The following is a 22,011-nucleotide window of genomic DNA, read 5'->3' on the forward strand; positions in this document are numbered from 1 at the left end:
GAAGTTCGTTTGAGGAGGCATGTGCACTGATCAATGCACACTTAATACCAGTGTTGTTACTCTGCACGGATTGAGCTGCTGGAGCCAGTTTTTGACTATGGCTGCAGTGGAGGGGGAAAGAAATGTCCCCAGGTAATGCTACTGATTGTCCCAAGGTGATAATCCAGATCGTCACGACAACAGTCATTCTAGCAGCTGTTCCCTGTGACAAGGACAGTGGGGTTGTCACTAGATACACATCTTAGTAAGGACGAAAGTCCCGCCCTGTTAACAACATGCACCGTGTTAATCTAACCACGTCAACCACTCAAGGGAACATTATGACCAATAGGATTCCTATGCCCATGGTGTATAGTCCTTTCTAGAGTGGTCTTCTAGTGGCAACCGGACAATGGGGTCTGTGTCAAGGGTTAGGGAAAACAAATAAAATCTAGTTCAGTTCAGCTCTTCCCCCAAGAAAAGTGCAGATTGTGCTTACTTGTTAAAGTTTACATTATAGGCTTAAAACTGACACACCATACATCAGCTCAGTTAAGTGATTTCTTATCAGTAGGAGGTGGAGGGGTGGGGGTGCACACTTTTGGCTTTTACACAAAGAGTTGCATAGTGGTTTGCGTTCTTCACTCTCATGGATATGTTAATATCCAACATACGTTTTGTGCTGCTACTTTTGTGCTACTCTCAACACATTTTGTGTAAAGTTACTACTTTGTGTTACAAATATACAGTTTTTACCACAGACTGTATTGAAAGTAGCACAAAATGTGTTGTCCATGTTGTTTTTACCGCATCTGTTTTGAAAGTGTTGGTAGGTCCTGGGCTAATGACCCTGGTGTGGGTTGTTGGGGGCTGGCATGTGGTATGGGCCCAGGCTGTCTGCAAGATCTTAACCCCTCTAATCTCTCAGCATTCATTAAAATCCTGCAGTTCCAGCACCCCACTTACATGTACACAACCAGGGCTAATAGCTGAACCGGCATGCCTTCAGTATGCTCTTAAATGCAGCACTGAAATTGTGAGGGGGTTGTAGCAACGTCACATTCCTCTCTTTTTAAAAATTTTACATATGGTGAAATGTAGATTGAGCCTCACTTAAAAAAAAAAAAAAATTACGCATGGTGAAATGTAGATTGAGCACCTCTTTGACTGAGAAAGGCAGTTTCCCTAATGAATCTAGTTTTCTAAACGACCACAACGAAGAGTGTTGTAGCCTATGTAGTAAGTCTGCGAGGTGCATTTCCCGCTCGGCTTCAGGTGGTTCTCACCTGAAGGATTCCAGGAGACAGCTGTCCGCTGGCCGCGGGCGCGAACAGGACGATGCGTGAAGCGTAACAGCTTTTTCACGAGACTACCACTCGTCCTCTTTTTCCCCCGAAAAAAGAGCACGAGGGGAGGGTAGGCTACGCTTAATTATAGCTGCAGGCTTAGCTCCAGATATGTAACCGGAGCCACCTGTAACGCCAGCCGGGCAGCAGGGGAGTCATGGTTGGGGGGAGTGGCGAGGTCGGGAAGGCGTCGTTATAAAATAGGCCCCATGTTCTGGTGATGGAGGGCGATGACACTCGAGCTCCACAGAAGGGTGAACCCCTCAGCTCTGATGGTCACGTGTCACTGTTGCATCACGCCAGGATTTACATTTGAGTCTAGCACGTCCCAGAAGGTGGGTGTGTTGAAATAATAATAATAATAATCATAATAATAATAATAACTTTATTAGCCTCCATTATTTAATTGTATGCTACTGATAAATTCTTCAGCACCACGAACGGAAATCTACTTTCCGTCAGCCTTTTTCATTATTTAATATTATTATTATTTTTTACCACCAGTAGAGTGGGACCGAGCTAATCCACTTTGCAACATTTTCGTTTTCCTTTTTACCCATAATACCCAGTTTAATAAGTCCGATAAATCACTAGCACGCCCGTCGAGGCTGCCCTGGCGACAGTGGTTTATGACGCCGGAGACTGTTTCCCCCTCTGCGCGAGCTGGACCTCCGCTGCTCAGTGCTCTAATCAAGGCTAATGAAATTGAAGGATACGGCCGCCGAGGCTTGGCATGTGACATGGATATCACAGCTGACGCAGATTTTCGTTTTCCGAGCGAGATTGTCGGAGCTCCGTGTGCCTTAATCATACGCTACGCGCAGGTTTTGGGAAGACAGAAACCTGTCACCCCCAATAATTTAATATGAATTGGTCCCGAGCTAGCATTATTCTGAGACTTGACATTTAAGTAGGCTACGCGAGACTAGGTGATCCAGGAGTGTCTCTCCCAAAGTTGAAATGAAATCTACGCCCATGCCTTAATGTACATTCACACTGGACTGAGCAGGAGGCAGTGCGCACGGAGGTAACTTCTAGTACGACTGAATACAGTGATTAAATGTAACACGCGTAGATTGAAATATAAAGCCCTTCGTGCTAACTCGGCAGCTTCCGTCAACGGCGAAGCAACCGAGTAATTAGTGTTTCGCAATTGCCGTTTTAGTTTTTGCGCTGCACATTTGAAGAGGGTTCAGTCCTTAGGTTCCCCGGAGTGCTGTGTTAATGACACGCCATATAATTTCATGAGCCATATAAAAAAACCCAAGTGAACTTTACGGCTGGAAAGTTACAGAAACCAACTGATCATGAGCGATCATGCTGCCCCGTTTTCTATAGACCCTGGGCTTGCTGCAATCCTAGCACTCTCTTGGTTTGTTGTAGCCTACCCGGTCTTCAAAGATTGACCACTGAATTTTCATCCAGACCACAGCACTCACAGACAGTTGAAGATTTGGGGCGACATAGCTCAGGAGGTAAGACCGATTGTCTGGCAGTCGAGGGTTGCCGGTTCAAAACCCCGCCCTGGGCATGTCGAAGTGTCCTTGAGCAAGACACCTAACCCCTAACTGCTCTGGCGAATGAGAGGCATCAATTGTAAAGCGCTTTGGATAAAAGCGCTATATAAATGCAGTCCATTTACCATTTGGAATTGCGAATGGCCGTTCAGAATGCGAAAGTACGCGGGCAGCTTTGGGCCTTGCACACCTGTTGTAATTAACAGGTAAACCTGAATAGGCCTTCAGAAAACATGAACAAAACACTGTTTCGCTTTAGGCAAGTTGTCCTGTTTTAATGGATATGTGACTCTCTTAGTGCTATTGTGTAGAATTAAAGCAGTGGCGTTTTAAAATGTATTTCTTGCCCCACTTCTGTTTAGGTCTCGGGGGAGAGTGAAGTATACATCTTTTTGCAGAAGTCCATGCCTTGCTGAACAGCTGAACCGCAGAGAGTACAAATGCAATTAATAAATCACTAAATTAATAATGACAAATATAAAACTTGTAATGCCTGCTTGAGTAGATGTTTGGAAACATGTAGGTGTGGTTTTAATCAACATTTGTCTTTTAGTAAGCTTTTTTTTCTGCAAATCACAGATTGGGGAGTTCAGTAATGGTCCAAGTGAACTTGCCAATCTATCTTTATTTAGAAGAGCATTCTCAGAATAACAAAAGCTTGTTCATTTGTAAGTCAACATTAAGGGCAAATGTTTATTAGATCCAAGCAGTAGTCACAAAGCAGTAAAATCAGATTTACCGTGGAATGGCATTTCGAAATTATACCATTTGTATAATTCTGTTTAGCCCCATATGGAAAATGTGTAACGGTTTCTCTGTTGACATTAGAAGCTATACTAGGCACAAAATTCGTCATCCAGGCATGCGTCAGATTCAAGCCTGCAAAAAATATACCATATGGATCAGCCTGTACTTCTGGCAAGCACCCAAGTTTCATTCATTTCATTCAGTATTTTCATATATATATTTTCAGTTGCAATCTGCTGTAGCACACTAACAAATCTTTTTTTTTTTTTTTTACTTGGCAGTCTGATTACCAAATTTAGACCACCATATTTTTAACTCTTTGAATCCCAGGAAACACGCAGGAAGGAACGTACTGCTCATAAGTATAAAAAAGTGAGAATGTCTAGGTCTGCTGCTGCGGAGTATAAGGATACCTTGATACTGTTTATACACCTGCAGATAATACTTATTCATACATTTTAATGTTTAAAATATCTAAATGTGTGGAAATATTTGGCCAATATTCAAACAACAACAACAACAAAACACACACACACACACACAATCTGGCCATCACGTGAAATAAGTTGGAGAACAGTGCTGTCAGGCCAAGGTACATTACCAGATACCCTCTTAACAGATTCTCAGGTTCAAGGTGTATGCACAGTGTCAGATAAATAATAAAGTTTATGAAAGCCATAAATGGTAACATCCAGCGATTGATGTAGCGCACAAGCTACAAGATGACAATCCCTGATTTAGACGCAACACAACAAAAATGCGGTCATTTGGGCTAAGCTGGACACTGACACTGGGGCTGTTGCTAGATACACATGCATGGGATGCGAGACAAGATTTACATGAGAGCCATAACTGCCCAACCCCTCCCACTCCATCTGCTTTCACCTCAAATTTCATTACTGTCTGTGGAATATGCTGTAATATATGGTAAATAGATGGACTTTTTTGAAAATACAATCCATCCATTCTCCATCCATTATCTATACCAGCGTATTTCTGGTCAGGGTCACAGGGTTGCTGGAGCCTATCCCAGCATGCATTGGGTGAGAGGCAGGAATACAGCCTGGGCAGGTCACCAATCTATCACAGGGCACACACACCATTCACTCGCACACTTATACCTACAGGCAATTTAGAGTCTCCAATTAGCCTGTGCATGGTGGGAGGAAATTGGAGTACCCAGAGGAAACCCACAGAGACATAGGAGGAATTTTTTAAAATGGAAACATGTTAATAACCAAATCTTGAAATCATATGAAAGGATTTTTGCTGAGTATTGGTGAAAATACTAGTTTCCATAGGTTAATCGTGTATTTCAATGTAGTTTTTTTTCTTCTGGAGGCATACATAAGCAAAAGCCCATGTTGCTAGCCCTGGAGCTTTGCTTAAACAGTTTATTGCATTCTAGCTGTTTTACAGCCCTGTCTGGCTCTGCTTTCAACATGTGTCTATTGCCCCCCAGAAATCGCCTCCAGCATGTTACAGTTGCCAATAACAACACGTCTGCTCTGCTGTCACACAGTGGACCACACTTTGTTTATCACCAGAGAACTCGTCTTAGCGTTTCCGTTCAGAATGAAGTGCTCTGTGTGTGTTTTTGCGTGTGTGTTGCACACAGTGGTCCAGATGGAGACCTGTTACTGTGCGTATTTCATGGAGATTTGACAACACTCCGGTTGGTTCAGCACTGCAGGCTGAGGGAGAGAGTGTTTTACAATCGGGGTATTTAACCCTTTAAGGAGTAAGATCACAAATATGTGTTTGGAATGTTCTGAACGGAACATTCTAATGCTGATGTAACAATCACTACTGGTTATTGAAAGCAATGGAGTTCTAGAGCATTGACTTTTTGAAAACTTAGATAAAACATTACAAAATAAACCAAAAAAAAAACAGCCCTACAAAGGCTTTAACAATCTCCAGGGACCTGGGTGTGCTGTGAAGACCCCAGTTAGCTGGTTGATACTGTTGCCAGGGGTGACGAATATCACCACGGCGGTGGCAACAGTGCGTTGTGAGACACAGGTATACCAAAGCTCTTCCTGCAGAGGATGGCATTCTGGACAACTTCGTGACTTTGATGCTCCCAAAAAGCTTGCCTTTGTCAGAGCCAGAATAGGTTCACTGGAGCTTATCAACACATGGATCTGCAGGGCTGAAGGGATACAACACAGTGCATAGTGGGAAATTTTTTTTTACATGGCTTAGTCACTGTGGTCCACTAAAACACTTATTTGTAAGCTAAATAAGTTGTTTGTGTCGCATGATAAGAGTAGAAATTTATGGGCCTCTTCTTCTCATGGCTCGTTACTACTGTAAACGTGACTCATCAGTTTGTTCTCCCTTCCAATATTAGCGCCCAATGAGACGCCCGTCCCTCCTTTAACCAACAGCACCTGCTGTCATCACTGCACTTCCTCTTAAAACAGACGAGTCTGTGGGAACTAAACTGCAGGAAGCAAAGCTTAGCAGTGCCAGGACATGCTTATCTCTCAGAGCCCTCCTAGCGCTGTTTGAGCACGTAGCACGGTTAGATGCATGGAAACGTAGCCTTTTGGTGTGCTGCTCTTCTCTTTTATTTTTTCTGCCCAGCCCTGTTGCTGAGGGGATAATCCGCTATTGGTATGGACAACTGGTCAATATGTCTCAAGTAGTGTTCTGTCTAAAATACTGTTTCTGTCCAAAGGTGCTGTCTAGCATCTAAAATATTGGATTTGTTATCCGGTTATCACTCTTGTTGTCATGGCCGGGCAGTCAATAAAAACAATTTGGAGCAAAGCCCATGTGATTAGCTGCTATGATGTCAGAGAGATTGAACGCATGCATGGTGTTTATGAGCGAAAAATAAGCTCTGACTGTTGCCGTTACTGTTAGTGACAAAAGGAGGATTTGCGGCTTCATTGCTCAATGTCAGTGTGGTGAGATGGATTATCAGCGTGACACTGCCATGTAGTTCAGGCCACAAGGAATTGAAACTTTTCCAAGGATATGTGTGTGTATGCGCATGTGTGCGTGGGTGTGAGTGTTTGTATGAGTGTCTGTGTTTTTCCTTGTGTGTGTGTGTGTGTGTGTGTGTGCATGCGTGTCAGTGTGAGCGTTTGTATGAGTGTGTCTGTTTTTTTGCTTGTGTGTGTGCATGTGCATGTCTGTATGCCTGCGTATGGCTGGCGGTGTCAGTCATGCAGTTCACCTGCTTCTGAAAGACTTCTTTTATTATCTGTTACGCTCCAATGCAGTGATGCCCAACCAGTTACAATCTCTCTCTCTCTCCCTCCCTAAATTTCAATTTTAATTAACTTTATTGGCATGAAATATATATAGTAAATATTTCCAAAGCATTATATATATATATATATATATATATATATTTTTTTTTTTTAAAGAAAGGAATATCAATATATAAACTATTACAAACATTTAGGTAACAGTAATTATGTTTACATGTTGAACAGGTAACACACTGTACCGTTTATCTGTACAGTGGTACTTTTGCTAAGTGGTAACTCGCTGTCCCTCAGGTTGTGACAAGCTGAAACATATTGTGCTGCAAGTGGGGCTGTGTATCCTTCTCCCAGAAGGATTTGCAGCTTTTCTATGGGTTTTTCTGATTTCAGAATGCTTCTCTGTCTCCACCTCACCTGTCTTACTGTGACGACATAAACATTACTATTTGGGCAACCCCTACTTTTTATGTCTACCTTTTCCAATTGTGTGTTTCAAAGGTGTGGTCACTGAGCCTGTACTTGGTCGGGATCTGTCTTTGCTTTGTATCTCTGACAGAGAGGAGATACTCTGCCTGTGTGTGTAGTCTGTTTAGGGCCCGATAGCAATTCAGTCCGTCTCTGTCTCTGTCTTTCTCACACACAAGCAAACACGAAGACGCACTCATACAAATGCTCACATGCTCAAAAATAACAAATGTGAGTCAGATTCATTTCCCAATTCAGTGCAAACACTACGCAAGGGTGACATCTCTCAGATGATTTCACTTTCGCAAGCAAGTTACCAGAAGACACAGGGTGTGTTTACGCGAATTCATGTGAAAAATATTGATAAATGATGATAAATGACAGCATAAGTTTTTAAACATAGCTTTTAACAAGCCACAATACAGTTTTTTGTATTTATTTGCCAATTTTGGAGAGCACATAAAATTGCACAAAAGGGCCTGGTGACACATTGTAATGGGCTGTTATCTGTGCACCTAGTGACTGCTCACTATGGCAATATCTCAGCCAACAGGAAAGTGGCGAGGTCTTCCGCTCCTATTCACACGCCGAGAGAGAGAGAGAGATAATCTACCCGCTTCCTGATGCTGTCCTTTTAATGACTGTGTAGGAACACAGATTGGCAATTTTGTAAAGATAAACTGAGCCAAGATTAATGGAATATGGACTTTTCAAAAGCAGTCGCCAGGTGGAAATGATGTCACCAGATTCAATGGGCTTTTTGAGTCATTCTGGTCAAGGTGTACCAACGTCAGTGAATACTACCAATACAGTGAATACAGCCAATTTCAAATGGTTCAGTTGTATTGTGTTAGTGCAGTGTTTTTCCAGTCCTTCTCACAGACCAGTATTGGCTTCAGTTCCGAATTTCGTTCCATGCTTGAATAACGTTTGACTCAGTTTTTAATTCAATGACAGTCTACAAGCAGTCGATTTACGCTGATTTACGATGGTCTGCCTCAGGTTCACAGTGGAAAAACATGTAGGCCTTAATGAATGTGTGTTTGAGCTTGTAAAACCTACAGGCGTTTTTCACCTGTAGTTAATTTTGACTCCTGCTAATGAGCAACACCACAGTCTATAAACTGAAATAGTTATTTCATTATTTCATAGTAATTAAAGGCTTACATTTATCTTTGCACTAGTGTTTTACAAACACACTGACATCATCCTGACTCCCTGACAGCTGGTCACAGATGCTTAACTGATAGCGGCTAAATTAACCGCTGTATTCCAAAAGCACACTAATAGGGCTGTGAAAGTGGGATAAATATTATGTATTTGTACAGTTTGTTTAAACTGCCAGGCTGTTTAAAATAAGTCTTTGGGGGAAACTGCATTAGGACACTGGGCTGTACCAAGTTTGTGAGGTAATGGTGGTGCTGCTACCTGAAACTCTTGGACATGATGTCATCCTCTCCTAAACGCCATTGTGTATTCTCAAATATTCCCAAATCGCTAATGCCACTGAGTATCCCCAGGCAAAACTAGCCCTATGGTTTTGTGAGCCAGGGACAGTTGTGGCCCTAAAGGACTGTAAAGAGTGTTTGTGCCAGCAGCCAGCTTTGATCCCAAATGGGTAGGACAGAAAAACTGGGGATAAAATATTTGGCTTGAATTTAAAAGACTGACACCACTCCAGCTATGTGGTGTCTGAGGGTTCGACATCTCCCATGCCCACACTCATATAAAAACATATAAAAACAAACCTATGTCTGACTGACTGACTGACTGACTGACTGACTGACTGACTGACCGACTGACTCATTCACTGACTCACTCACCCATCCACCCACGCACATGGTCTAACTTGACCCACATGGTCTTACTTCACAGTTGCGGTAGTAAGGTCGGATTTAAGGCCAGGCCAGCTCAGCGTACAAAGTGCCTTATCAGACCTGAAGCACATCCATCCATGTGCACCCTGTCAGCAGACCTCCAGTGGCCATTCCAGCCCCAAACGGATTGCATCCCTCAGGTCACTACATTAAACCCAGCAGCAGCTTCAGCACAGGGGGGGCATAACTACAGTAATGCCAGCACTAATGCTTCTATTAGCATTCACTACCAGCTAGCTTAACACTCTGGTGGGGGGGTGGGCACATAATGTCATGTAGTCATCTGTGGGAGATTCTTTCCAAACTCAGTTTTTGAGGCGTATCCAAGCAGCCCCCATCTGCTCCTTGTAGCCTGTGTATATTTTCCGTAAAAAGACAATTTTACCAACCTAAATCCCCCACCCCCGAGAGAGAAACGTGTATATATTGGTGTTGTTATTTTTTTGTTCGACAATCAAATTTGTGCGAATCTCAGGAAAGTGAAAATTTTGGAATATGTAATTAAGGGTTCAGACGTGTAATCTCGTTGCCTAGGCGAAGCAAGTGGCCCAGTTGCCCAATGCTCATCCGTTTGGCGCTAATGGTTGTGCTCAATATCAGAGAGACCTGTCTGAATCAAGTGGACAAATACATACAGGGAGAACTGTCCCCTCTCCTTTTAAAAGAAATTCACTCATTGTTTTATATACGGGATCCTGCGATGACACAGTCAGGTATGCTTATAATGAAGGACGTCGCTGGGCCTGAGGACACACGCCCATCTCTGTGCTTCTCGTACCAGTGTCTTCCTCTCAAATCTGGAGTTGGATCACATGGGGAATATATCCATTAGCCTGACCCAGAAAACCTGGAGCATTGTACATTTCCATCAGCAGAGCAAACAACAGAGCCCATTGAGCAGTCTGGTCATGGTGGAGCTTCCGTAATCACAGACAGGACATGGCAGTGAGAATTCTGCCCTAATTCCCTCAAGAGGCTGTCGGCCGTTCAGCCAGTTAAACGAAAGAATTGATGACATTTAACAGCATGTGGTTCAGCCAATGAAATGAAAGCTCTGATGAAATTAAAGTGCATGTGGATTAGCCAATCAAATGAAAGCTCTGATGACATTAAAGAGCATGTGGTTCACTCAGTCAATTGAAAGATTTGGCATTAAACAGCACTTAGTTCCCAAGAAAGATTGAATGTTGCTGGTGCACTGTATTCACAAGATAAATAGTAACAATTCAAATTATGAACAGTTTCACTCTGAACATTTTCAGTATGAAACTACTTCCATTTAACTGGAACCTACAAGTTGTAAACATCTGTGTGGTGTTGACCCCACCCCTCAGGAGACCTACCAATCAGAACACTTAAACAGCTTTTTTGCCCATTGGAATCACCAGATACTGTATGTAGAGTCAGTCGAAAAAGCAAGTTCTTAAATGAACTTTAGCTTGTCATTGCTGTTTCACGATAAGTAAAAACATGCTTTTATTTTTTACATCGAATGTGTAAATCTTAAACATTCAAAATACCAACAACATCTCTGGAATCTTGGAATGAACTTTTAAATAAAAAATAAAAAGCTTATATAGACAGTATCTTGTCACAACAGGCTTGTCTATTTGGGCATCTAATTCAGAACAGTTTACAGAGCATGTAGGGAAGTGATTGAATGGTGCTGTCATGCTCTAAAAACTTTAGTATTGATAGTCAATTGTACTGCTAGCAGAGGACAGCAGATCAATCACATTGTATCATTCAATGAAACAAATTAAATTCAGAGGTGTGGATTCTGTACTTTTTTCAGCAAAACTACAGTTGAGCTCACAAATCACTGCCTCATTAAGAATACTTGGAATGGCTGTAATTGTAAAACAAAAAATGACCATAACGCACACACACACAGTCACCTGAAATGGCTGTTTTGTCCATCTTAACTTAGAACTGTACACTCATTCATTTACCACACCGTGTAAAGTGAGATTTACGTATAACAGGTGCATCTTTTTTTTCTTCCAAAAACATACATTATTCTGTAAGACTCTCAGCGGTCCTTCTCTGGGTATAAGTGAGTCCTGGCACTTCTCCTGGCCGTTCCGGGGAGCATGGCACGCGGCATTTAAAGGTGCCAGCGCGTTCCAAGGACAGCAGTGACAGGATTCAAAAGGACAACTTGGCACTCTCCCCATGCCTGTGATGGATCACTCATTTTCCACTGCGAGTCAACAGCATACCTCCAGTGTTGTAATACAGCCTGATAACAAGCATTCGAGAGATGATTACATCTCCGGGGTATGATGAAGGACATCTGACTATGCAAGATCTTGCAGGGGGAAGGACTCTGAAATTTCAGACATTCAGTCTATTTTTCATTAAATAAACGGTGAAAGATGTGACATATTGTAAGTGAGAGTCATAATTGTAAAAGTTTAATAATTACACAAAATTTTTAAGTATTTAACAGAAATTTCTACAGAAATGTTTTGCTAAGGGGCGACCCTACCTGCAGACTGCGTAGGCTATGCACTGTGTATATACAGGACACATGTAATATTACACCTGTAAAATGACCGCAGAAAACATGGATATCTGAAAATAACAGTGTGCATCTCGTCTTTGTAATTGCATAGGTTGACAACAGTGGGTCTGTGATTAAAAGTTAATTATATGTTAATTATAAACTGGACAAACCTGTTCAGGTACAATGATACTTTTCCCTCCCAAAAGGTGTTGCCAACTGATTGCAATATTACTTGGAACTCAAAGCGGTGCTACGTTGCTCAACAGGTAAATATATTCATGGAGAGCAGCAATTGAAAGAAATGCAAATAGATTAGAAAGGAAGAAATGGTTTTTATGGGTTTCGGCACGGTAGCATATTATGGATCTTGAGATGAAGACCAGAGAATCCTGTCCGGATTCTCGGGGGGGGGGGGGGGGGGGGGACAACAAATGAATTGGCAGTTCTTAGGAGGTTATCTTAATATGAGGTCTTTACAAAACATTGAACAGGGCATCAGAGGTAAAATCACTGCTGTTGCTATGAACAAGGTATGTACTGAGCATGTGCGCTGCTGAATTGTTCCACTGTACTGAGAGGGGGCTGTAATTAGCTTACTGTGAGCCAGATCTGGATGCTAATTTGGTTTATTTAACCGGAGGTCATTTATCAGATATTTCTTGTACTTTATCCGATTTCACAGAAATAGAGTTTCAATACTATTTTTATTGATGTTTTCTCATGTTAACAGCATTTAAAAAAAATGTTTAAATGGAAAGCTGGTTCTGATTGGATACTTGGATAGTGACATCACTGGCATCTGTCAGTACCCAGTACTGCACAGTTCATATAATGAAGAGATCAGCTGAGTCATACACCTTATCTTCAGCTGCCAGCTGTATATTTATGCCCTTTGCCAAAGTAATACATTCTGCGGTTCTTACAGGGATAATGATTTATAATAATAAAAAAAAAAGAATTTAAAACAACTACAGAGGAGCTCTAGCAATTGTGGAGTACGTTCATAATCAGCAACAGAATTAAGCCAACGGTGATCGTGTCCTGGTAAATACTACAAGGAGTAGAGTCAGGAAGTATGAACCAATCAGCATTGCCGTTGTTGGCAGTGTTGTTTTAGTCATCACCAAAATCTTCCATGTTGGTGGAGCTCCTCCATCATAGCATTCTTACACATATTCTTAAAAATGTATCCCTGGCCCTTCCCAGGAATCAGCTGGTCCGTTACCATAGTGAGACTTAATTAGCAAAGGTCCACGGCGGCCTACGCAGCCACTGCAAGCCCTGTTCCAAACACTCGCCATGTCCTATCATGACTACTCTGCCGGTGTTTGTTTTCCATAGGCCGCACTAATCCTGTTTGCTCTGTTCAGCTTCCCCCCCGCCCTTCTTTTTAAATGGCCGGTTTGCTCACAGAGGAGTGCGATTGGATGCACTCTACCAGGCCCCGCCCACCAGGCTTCACGGTCCAATGCCGTCATGCACACAGAGAGCGTTTGTTCCTTCCTCAGAAGCCATTAAAGACCTCGCTGTTGTTTCTTTACCCTCAGCTGTACCCTTCAAAAGTCACTAGGCTCTACCTGCCTGACTACTGTACATGTCACCACAGCAGTTGTGTTTACCTGGAAACCACTGCGCTGAGGTTCTACCTGACAAAGCCGTGTCACTTGGAAAACAAGCAGAGTACTCTTGGACATTTCAGACAGAACGCCTGTCTTATAGGGACGTGTTTGATGTCATATAGTTTTACAAAATGGGCAGAAAGCTCGCTTTCAGTTGGCTGTCGCTGATAACTGTTGCCGCTATTGAAGCAGAGTGGCATTTAGATTGAATTTAGATTGTGGTGGTGGTGGGGGAGGGGTCATGAGCGAAAGAGATAAGAGAGTGGATTTACCTCCACAATGCAGCTGTTCCCCTTGGTTCTGGATTCGTTATCTGCGCTTTACTTTGGACTGTCATTGAGCTCTCTTTGAGTGAGGGGGGAGGGGAGGGGAGAGGAGGGGAGGGGAGGGGAGCGAGGCTCGCTGGGTAGCCGGGCTCACGTTCCCGCACCTCCCGCTCCCAGGGAGGTTGCTAATGAAACGTTAAATGGGGAACAGCCGCGTCAGGCGCTCTGCTGCCGGGGCCGGTTTGGCAGGATGTCGCGCGCTCCGTTGTTCTGCTTGCTCAGCACAGCCACCCCGCCGCGCGCTTTGGAATAGGCCTGCAGCGGCCGCCTGGGATGCGCAGCTCATCGTTCTGGTTCCCAGACCCCCGCTTGCTTAATTGCTCGAGCGGAGCCGTTTACTGGATGGAAAGGCGAGCGGTCAGCTGTTGTGGACGCCTGACGGCTGGCGGTAGCGGGTCATCTACAAGACCCTCAGGACCACGGATCCCCACGGCCAGCTGGGAACATCCCTCACGTTCGTAATGCGACTTGCACAGTTGCACACACTTGAGCATTTGTACTTGTTCACTTGGCATTGTGTACTGCCAAGCACACTGGTGAGTGCATACCAAGGTGTGCAGGTGCACAGCGCATACCAAATTAGTTCCGTTTTGAAAGAACTTTAGCATCATCCACTTGCCTCACACTTTGGCATGTTTATTCCATACATTTATTGATTTAAAAGAGGCCGTCAATATTCCTAGCAATATTTATGCTGAGAAAACAAAATAAAACACATCTGGAGAACTTCTGGAGAACTTCTATGCATGCTTCTATGCAATTTCTTGTGCACACCCTGAGCATGTAGTATGCAAGCAATAGCTCACAGGGTGGTTCTGAATGCTGCATTGTGACCGCAAGTTTTTAGCATCGGAGAAAAGAGCTGAATCACAAACAGCCTCGTTTTCCATCAAATTGACGTTCGTCTCCCTAAGAAAGGAATTATGCAACATGGAATGCAGATTGATCTATAAATGGCCAAGAATGTTTGCCAGGTCAGTCTGTACAAATTTGCCAACTCCTGTATACTTTCCTTTGAGGTAATGAAACTGGCGAGGTATTGATTCGTTTTCTTTTCATGTTTTAAAAAACAATCTGATTAAAAGGAACAGCGATGCAGTGCCTTTCATTCTAAATGCAATCTTCAGTTGCAGGCACAGCGATGTCACTAATGTCTGTCCAAAGCTGATGTACCCTGACCAGATCCACCATTCTGCATTGATGGAACTACTTTCCATTTTCACAGGACATGGCTTTGCTGGAGGTTGCTGTAAGTGTTAACAGCTTTTACAGATGATGGGGCGGCCTGTGGATCAGTGTAATCACAGTGTAATTTAAGATGAATAAAAAGGCTTGAAAGAGCCTCTCTTCCCCATCTCCTGTCAGGTCTGAAAGCACAGAAGGGCTTGCGATGCTGTCAGACATGTTCCAGGCCCCCTGGTTCCTGGTTTCAGCCTGTTCTGTTTCAGAGCAATACAGCGAAGAAGCTACTCCCCCCCCCCCCCATTATTACATAATGGAGAACAATAAAGCCGCGGGCAGGTCAGGGGAGACGGGTCTCGTCTTCCTGTTGTGTGAAGAGAAACGGTGAGCAGCGCTTCCTTAGGCCGGCTTCTCTTCTTGCTTTTTGATTTTTAACGCAGGGCTGCCCCTCGGCTTTTGGGGAGCCTAAGCAAAATTTTATCCCCCTCACCACCCCGCTTTCTGCGAGATTTTGATCGTGGAACAGGCGGAATAAGAGAGATGAGGGGGGGGGCTATTCTGAACAAGGGTTATAAGCCATGAAGAGGCCCTTTCGCGGGAGGCGGGGCCCTTTCACGGGAGGCGGGGCCCTTTCGCGGGAGGCGGGGCCCTTTTACGGGAGGCGGGGACCTTTTACGGGAGGCGGGGACCTTTTACGGGAGGTGGGGCCCTTTCGCGGGAGGCGGGGCCCTACGCTCAGTGCGCATCCAGCTTAGAGGATGGGGCAGAACAGGCTTTAGGTCAGCACAGGAAGGCCTCTGTCTATCACCAAGGACAAGGACCCCGCCAGGCGGTGAGCTCCCAAGGTCGAGGGACAGATAAGGAAAACCACCCCCCTCCCAATCACCTGATTTTTTTTGCCTTTTGACTTTCCATTCTGGGGTCGAAGAGGGTGCAGAGTCTGGCAGTTGGGTGCTTTTGTTGGCGGGAACAGCATTGTCAGATTTTTTGAAGGGGACATCCACAAAGCCACAGGTCCTGTGTGGCCTTGTTTTCATCTTAAAACCAGCAAACTGGCTCAGACTCTTGAAACCCAGAGGGGTGAGTTGACTGAGTCATCGCTCTAAGTGCTGAGCACCAGCGAAAACCAGCAGAATCTGCTTACCGCAGATTTTCCACCCCGATGCGTACCGCGCATCAGCTTGAGCAGGGAGACGGAGAGGAGGCGGCTGTAAAGCCATCCTGAGCGTAGCGACTGCCATGGCTCGACTCCAGTGGGCATCCACTGTGCAGCACTCAGCACAGAGCGACGGTCATTCACCTGCACTGAATTACCTGCATGTGCACTCTGATCTAACTGCCAGCTTAACCGTCACAACCAGGGTGGCATATTACCGCCAGCCACCAGCCAAATACTGGTAAATATAGTGCTGGGTGAGTTCGTCTGCTTTCTCAGCCACTTTGGCTGGTAGCTACCTATCACTTGAAGGTCCTGTTCTATTCTAAATACCTAGTTGTCCGGTAAAAAGGTGAAATTAGCTGGTGAATTTTGAGATGCACCGGCCACTGTGGCCAGTGAATGAAAAAAGTTGGTTTCCTGCTCTGATTGTAACACAGGTTCTTCTTACTAAGGAATAAATAAATGAGTCCGTTGGAGTGTAACACACCAGACTGCCCCAAGGGAGCAGAATATTTAGCACAGCCGAACGCGTGGCCCCCTTCGATAGCACACGAATAAAGAAAGTGGGAGAGTGAGGAGCATGCAGAAAGCGGTCACGTGGCTCCTAAAGCTGGCAGTATACTCAGTAAGAAGAAAGAACTTCAGGATTGAGAACCACCGGCGAACACCGTTGTCGGTATACTCGGTGAAACACCGCGCCGTTTAAAGTCACTCCACGCCGCTGGGGCGTGAATAATTATGAATAATTATGAGGCAGCTATTAACCGGGGCTGGAATCTCAACCAGACCTTCGTCTCGCGGCTACGCCATGGATGTATAAAGAGAAGGGCTACGCGAGATCACAATACAAAACAAAAAGTTTTGAGTGTTTAAAGTGGCTTTAGTTTGTCCAGCTATGCAAAAAAAGAAAAAAAGGCGAAGAAGATGGTATGTTTGCCCTCTAAATCAGAGTAGGATGGAGAATGGAGAGTTTTGTCTGTACATTTGGCAAATGCAGGTTTAGACGAGGGGGTCCACTTTCTCTTATTTCCGAATGTGTGCTAGGCATTTTGATGACTTGCTGAAACGAGTAGCACCATTCATCAAACATGCGGGAACTCACAGAATTCCCATCTCTACAGAAGAGAGATTGGCGTTGACTCTCCCTACATTAGCATGTGAATTCAGCCCTCTGAACTCTCAACCGTGACGTAACCAACTATGTGATATGGACCAATAGCTGAGGGGGGAGGTCGGAGAACAAGAAAGAACTTTTCGAAAAGTTCTCCCTGGAGGCCGTCGCACACTGCACCGTACGAACACACAACACCGTGTCTTTTTGTTCGTCAGTTGTTCTGATTGCTTCGTTTTGCTCAAAAAGTTCCACTTCGTATGAAGTATACTGCCTATACTCACACTTTAACCGCGCAGTTCTTATGACGGGGGTTTGGTGCAGGCTCACCCGCCGGTGCAGACCCCCAGAGAGCCGCGCGATTCGCGGCCTTGGCGGCTTAATTAAATTAATCCGCTGTGGCGTCAGCACACGGAACAAACGGCGCTACGAGGTTAAAAAGTACACGCACGGTTTTATGGAGCTCGAGTCTCTCGCACATAGTTAACAGTCTCTTTACAAAAGCTCAAAAGCCCCTTTACAGCGTTGCAATTAAATTATTGTTGTTGCAAAGCTCATTGACTCAATCCCCAATAATTTACAGATTCAGTAAAAAGTTGGCATCGGGCCTGGAATGTTTTCACTAAGTGCTCTTAAACACCTGCATGAGTGAGCAGGAGAGGCCAGGGTGCGCTACTGTAACTGCAGGTGGCTGGGGGCTGCGTTATGTTTAGTACATTCAGAGTGTGAGTGAGAAGCAAGCGTCTGGCAATATTGTTGCAGTTTACCCTCCCGTTAAAAGGTAGAGGCAGTGGGAATCGCACCTGGTGAGATGAGCCGTATCACAGGACAATGAGTCTTGAGAGAGCCAAAGGGCAGCGCTTCCTCGAGTGCAGAGATGCAGAGGTCACCTGAGCCCGTCTCACGGGCAGAGGACAGGACCAGACAGCGGAATGGCTTTTGTGAGGTCACGTGCGGCTCCACCAATAAAAGCGAAGCGTGCTCAACTCTAACGCCTACACCCCTCCCCCACATCTATCCCCTCTTTCTCTCAGGCTGTCTGTACCATCGCTGTCGGTAGCCCATTGGCCATTGCCTTTTGCCGCCAGACACCATTTAGGTGACTGCAGCACGTGGGTTTGAGGCCAAATATTTCCGCCGCCGCTGGGCAGGCCCTGCCGTTACCCTCGCCGAGCTGAGAGGGGAGCTAAGAATAAACGGAGCATTAACAGAGAAAAAGTGTAATGAAGACCTCCGTGTTTCTGGTGGCCGATGATCCATGTGACATGAGGACATCTGCCTCGGGCTAATTTTAAACCCAGTCGGCTCCAGTCAGTTATGCGCTAGCATGGATCACACGAGCAGCCACAAGCAGACATTAGCCACGGAGAATGTGCACTACGACATTGTGTCCGTAGGGATTCATATACCCTGTGATCTCCACATTCTCACTTCTGAGTATCTGCTGATCCATCTCATCAACTGGAATTTATTTGGATCTGCTGTATTATTATTTTTTTTCACTCTGGTCCCAATATAACTCTTTTTGAACTTACAGGGATGTCATTATTGTACAAAGCAGACTGTCACAAAGAAATGGTAAATGTACAGTCAACAGTTTTAGACAGAGTGAATGGGTGCTTTCCATTCTACTGTGGAAAGGAAGAGCCAAGATGGATTCCATTCCCCAAAATGGAAAACAAGTAGCTGGAAGCCAACAGCCAAATAAATAAACCCAGAACAGCCGTGAAACTTTAGTTGCCACTTTAACAGCTTGTTTTGTTCTGGCAGCTCAAGGTTGCTCATTTTCAGGAAAACATTTTTTCACCCCACAGAAGATATAAATTGTATACAGTTTTCTAACATGTAAAGAACAGTGTGCTGATGGTAGTTGCAAAGGGATTTTCAGTAATTAGACTGCACCAAAGGGAAATATTTGTTGCAATTTGATTGCAAAAACAACAGAGGAGTCACCAACTTTCGGTCATCGTGAGCAAGTGGAGAAGCAGGCTGGTCCTGATAAAGATTCCCTCCTCTTCACCTCCTCCTGCTCCTCATTTTGAAATGGCACACCTCCCTGTTGAAACCTCCAATCATGTGATGGCCCCGCCTCCCTCAAATCAAAATGTCAGTATTCAGTGAAACGTCATGTCCACTACTGCAGGAAATGTCCACATCAGAGTCGCTGTCAGTTCAAACCAGGGGTGTCCAATCTCACCCGAAAAGGGCCAGTGTGGGAGCGGGTGTTTGTTTTGGCCCAGCGCTAAAGCCACCCATTTCTGCTCGTCAAGGTCCTGATTGAAGACCACGATTAGTTCACTGGTTGAATCAGGTGTCCTAGCATTGGGCTAAAACAAAGACCTGCATCCACACTGGCCCATTTCTGATAAGATGGGACACCCTCGATTCAATCTTCCAAATCATGCTTTTTTCCATGAGTACCACCTCTGCTACAGGGCTCACTTGTCATTCGTTCGATTTGTAATTGCTGAGATTCAGAAGCAGTGAGGAGCTCTGTGCTGTAGCCTCTCCTGACTTACACACTCCGTGAAGCTGTCCAGTGGTAGACAACGATAGAAGGTCATAAAATGCTTGTTGTAGCTCTTTATCGTATCACCTGTAATCATGGCTCACTTCTAGTTTATGGCTTGCCATAACTTCACTGCCTTGAGCCTATGCTTACCGTGTGAACTAGACCTGATGTTCATGGCTATGGAAAACTGATACTTTATGAGAGTCACACCTTATCTGACTCGTGTTCTGTAGTTGTTCCAACGACCTTCAGTATGCACTTATTGTACGTCGCTCTGGGTAAGAGTGTCTACGAAATGTAATGTAGTGTAATGTAAAGCTTGTGACCAAATCTGGGATTCCTTTGACTTTACAGCAGAGGGGTCACAGTCAAGCCTTCCTGAAAAGCCAGCAACTGCAAAACACGTTTGCACTCTCGTCCAGACGCAGGGTCCGTTCTCAGCATGCTCTGCAAGGTTATTTTAGACTTCGTCCTGACAAAGGGGACTTTGTCCGGAGGTGAATCAGCTGACGACTTTGGTATAAAAATATGGCAACAAAAAAAAAAAGTGTTATCAAATGAAAGCACAGCTTATTTGATTTACGGATCGGATGCCAAGAGCGACCGCTGTTCTCCCATGAGAACAATGACACCCAGTTTCATATCAAATAGCTCGTACCTAGGCACTTGAAAACAGATCAGGGCCAAGAGCAGCTCTGCTAAGCAGATTAAGCAAAATCATTTCAGCGAATTGGCCACGAATCTAAATACCAACACGTTGCTCCTGATTCGTACGTAACGCTTCTCTACCACCTCAGATCGCTGCAAGGTGACTTTGTTCTCTCTCTCTCCAGTCCAGTAGGCACACTTAGTAGAAAATGATAATTTCTCATTTACATCTGATAGCGAAAGTATTTTTTTTTAAATCCTCACGTGATTGATAGCCGACTACTCTGTATTACAGAAAAGTGTTACCTGAGCTTTTTTTAAAAACTATTTGCAGTACATGTGACAGTCCTGCATTTGCACCCTTTAAAGAAGGGATTCACATCAAAGGTCCAGACAAATCAAAGTCTGCACTTTTCATAAAATCGGTTTTTGAAAAGAGGCAGAAGGCAGAAGAGGTTCTTACCTCCGACTGCTCCCTCATAAATTATTTCTCTGGAAAGTGTTTGATCACTATCTGTGGAAAAGACAGACAGAGAGGAGAGAGACAGAGTCAGAGGGACAGAGACAGAATGACAGAGAGAGAGAGAGAGAGAGAGAGAGAAAGTGAAGGGAGAGAGGGTATTCACATCTTTAAATGTTGCCTTCTCTTGGAATATAGCCCCTGAAAATAACCACTTCAGATCACTAACCCCCCCCCACCCCACCCACCCACCCCCTTCCTGGACTAGCCCAGGCAATTCCAGAAGGCTCAGTTACATAACGGAGTGCCTTACTTTGAGGTCATTTGGGTATGCGGTTTTGCTCTGGAACAAATATTGAGTACCGAGAAGCCACAAAAAACTGCTGTTTCGGTCTTATCATCACGAATGTCACCATTGTTCAAACCTCAGATAACCTATCTTGTGTGAAGGAGATCCATACTGTGCACTGTGAGATGAAGATGCAAGCAGCAGTTAAAACCCTCTGGCTCTTTCTAAATTTGTCAGTAGTAATTCATGGATTTTCCCTTGTGTTATACTCTCAAAACAGGTGGCCTTTTACCTCTGTGTGTAGTTAAGCACAACACATTTTGTGTTACTTTCAACACAGTTTGTGTTAAAAAATCTCCCTTTGTAACACATAAATTGTATATCTGTAACGTAAAAGTTGTAAAGTTGACACAAAATGTGTTGAAATTAGCACAGAAGTAGTAACACGAAGAGTGCGTTGGATATTAACACATCCTTTTTGAGAGTGTAGTAGACAGAAGCTTGCAGAGGTGCTTTCGTGAGAAGTTTCAGAGTAACTCATCCAGGGTTACTTGTGTGTAGAAACAGTCTCCAGATCCGTCCACTGGACATCCTGCGGTCCCTCAGCTGCCTAGGGTGGGGTGGGAGACAAACCCCTCTGTGTGTTCTCGAGGGTCCGAGAAGCGCGTGTATGACTCTTCACTCTACTCACTTTACTTCACTCTAGTGTGTTTCTTTTGCACCTCTGCACCTTGAACTAATGCACTTGTTGTACGTCGCTCTGGATAAGAGCATCTGCTAAATGCCTAACGGCTAAAGTTACTCTGTACAACTCTGAAACACAAATACACAATTCCATCTGTAAACATCTGTAAAAAAAATAAATATTGTTTTTTTCTCCTAAAGAAATATGTTACGTAACAGTTAACTCTGGGGTGAGAGACGTCGTATCTTATAACGGATTTCCTGAAAGAGTGTCAGGAAACCCAAGTGTGGTTTTGATTATTTTTCTTTTCTTTGTTAGGTATCGTTTTAACGGTCACTGTGCTCATCCCTGGCCTG

General features: G+C 44.3%; 1 protein-coding gene across 2 annotated transcripts in view; it reads left to right on the forward strand.

The window, feature by feature from the left end:
• Positions 1–22,011, forward strand: part of wnk4b (WNK lysine deficient protein kinase 4b) — a 50,920-nt gene that overhangs the window by 1,835 nt on the left and 27,074 nt on the right. The gene's annotated exons all lie outside the window — the stretch shown is intronic.

This window comes from Anguilla anguilla, chromosome 17 (genome assembly GCF_013347855.1).
Source record: "Anguilla anguilla isolate fAngAng1 chromosome 17, fAngAng1.pri, whole genome shotgun sequence".
NCBI lineage: Eukaryota > Metazoa > Chordata > Actinopteri > Anguilliformes > Anguillidae > Anguilla > Anguilla anguilla.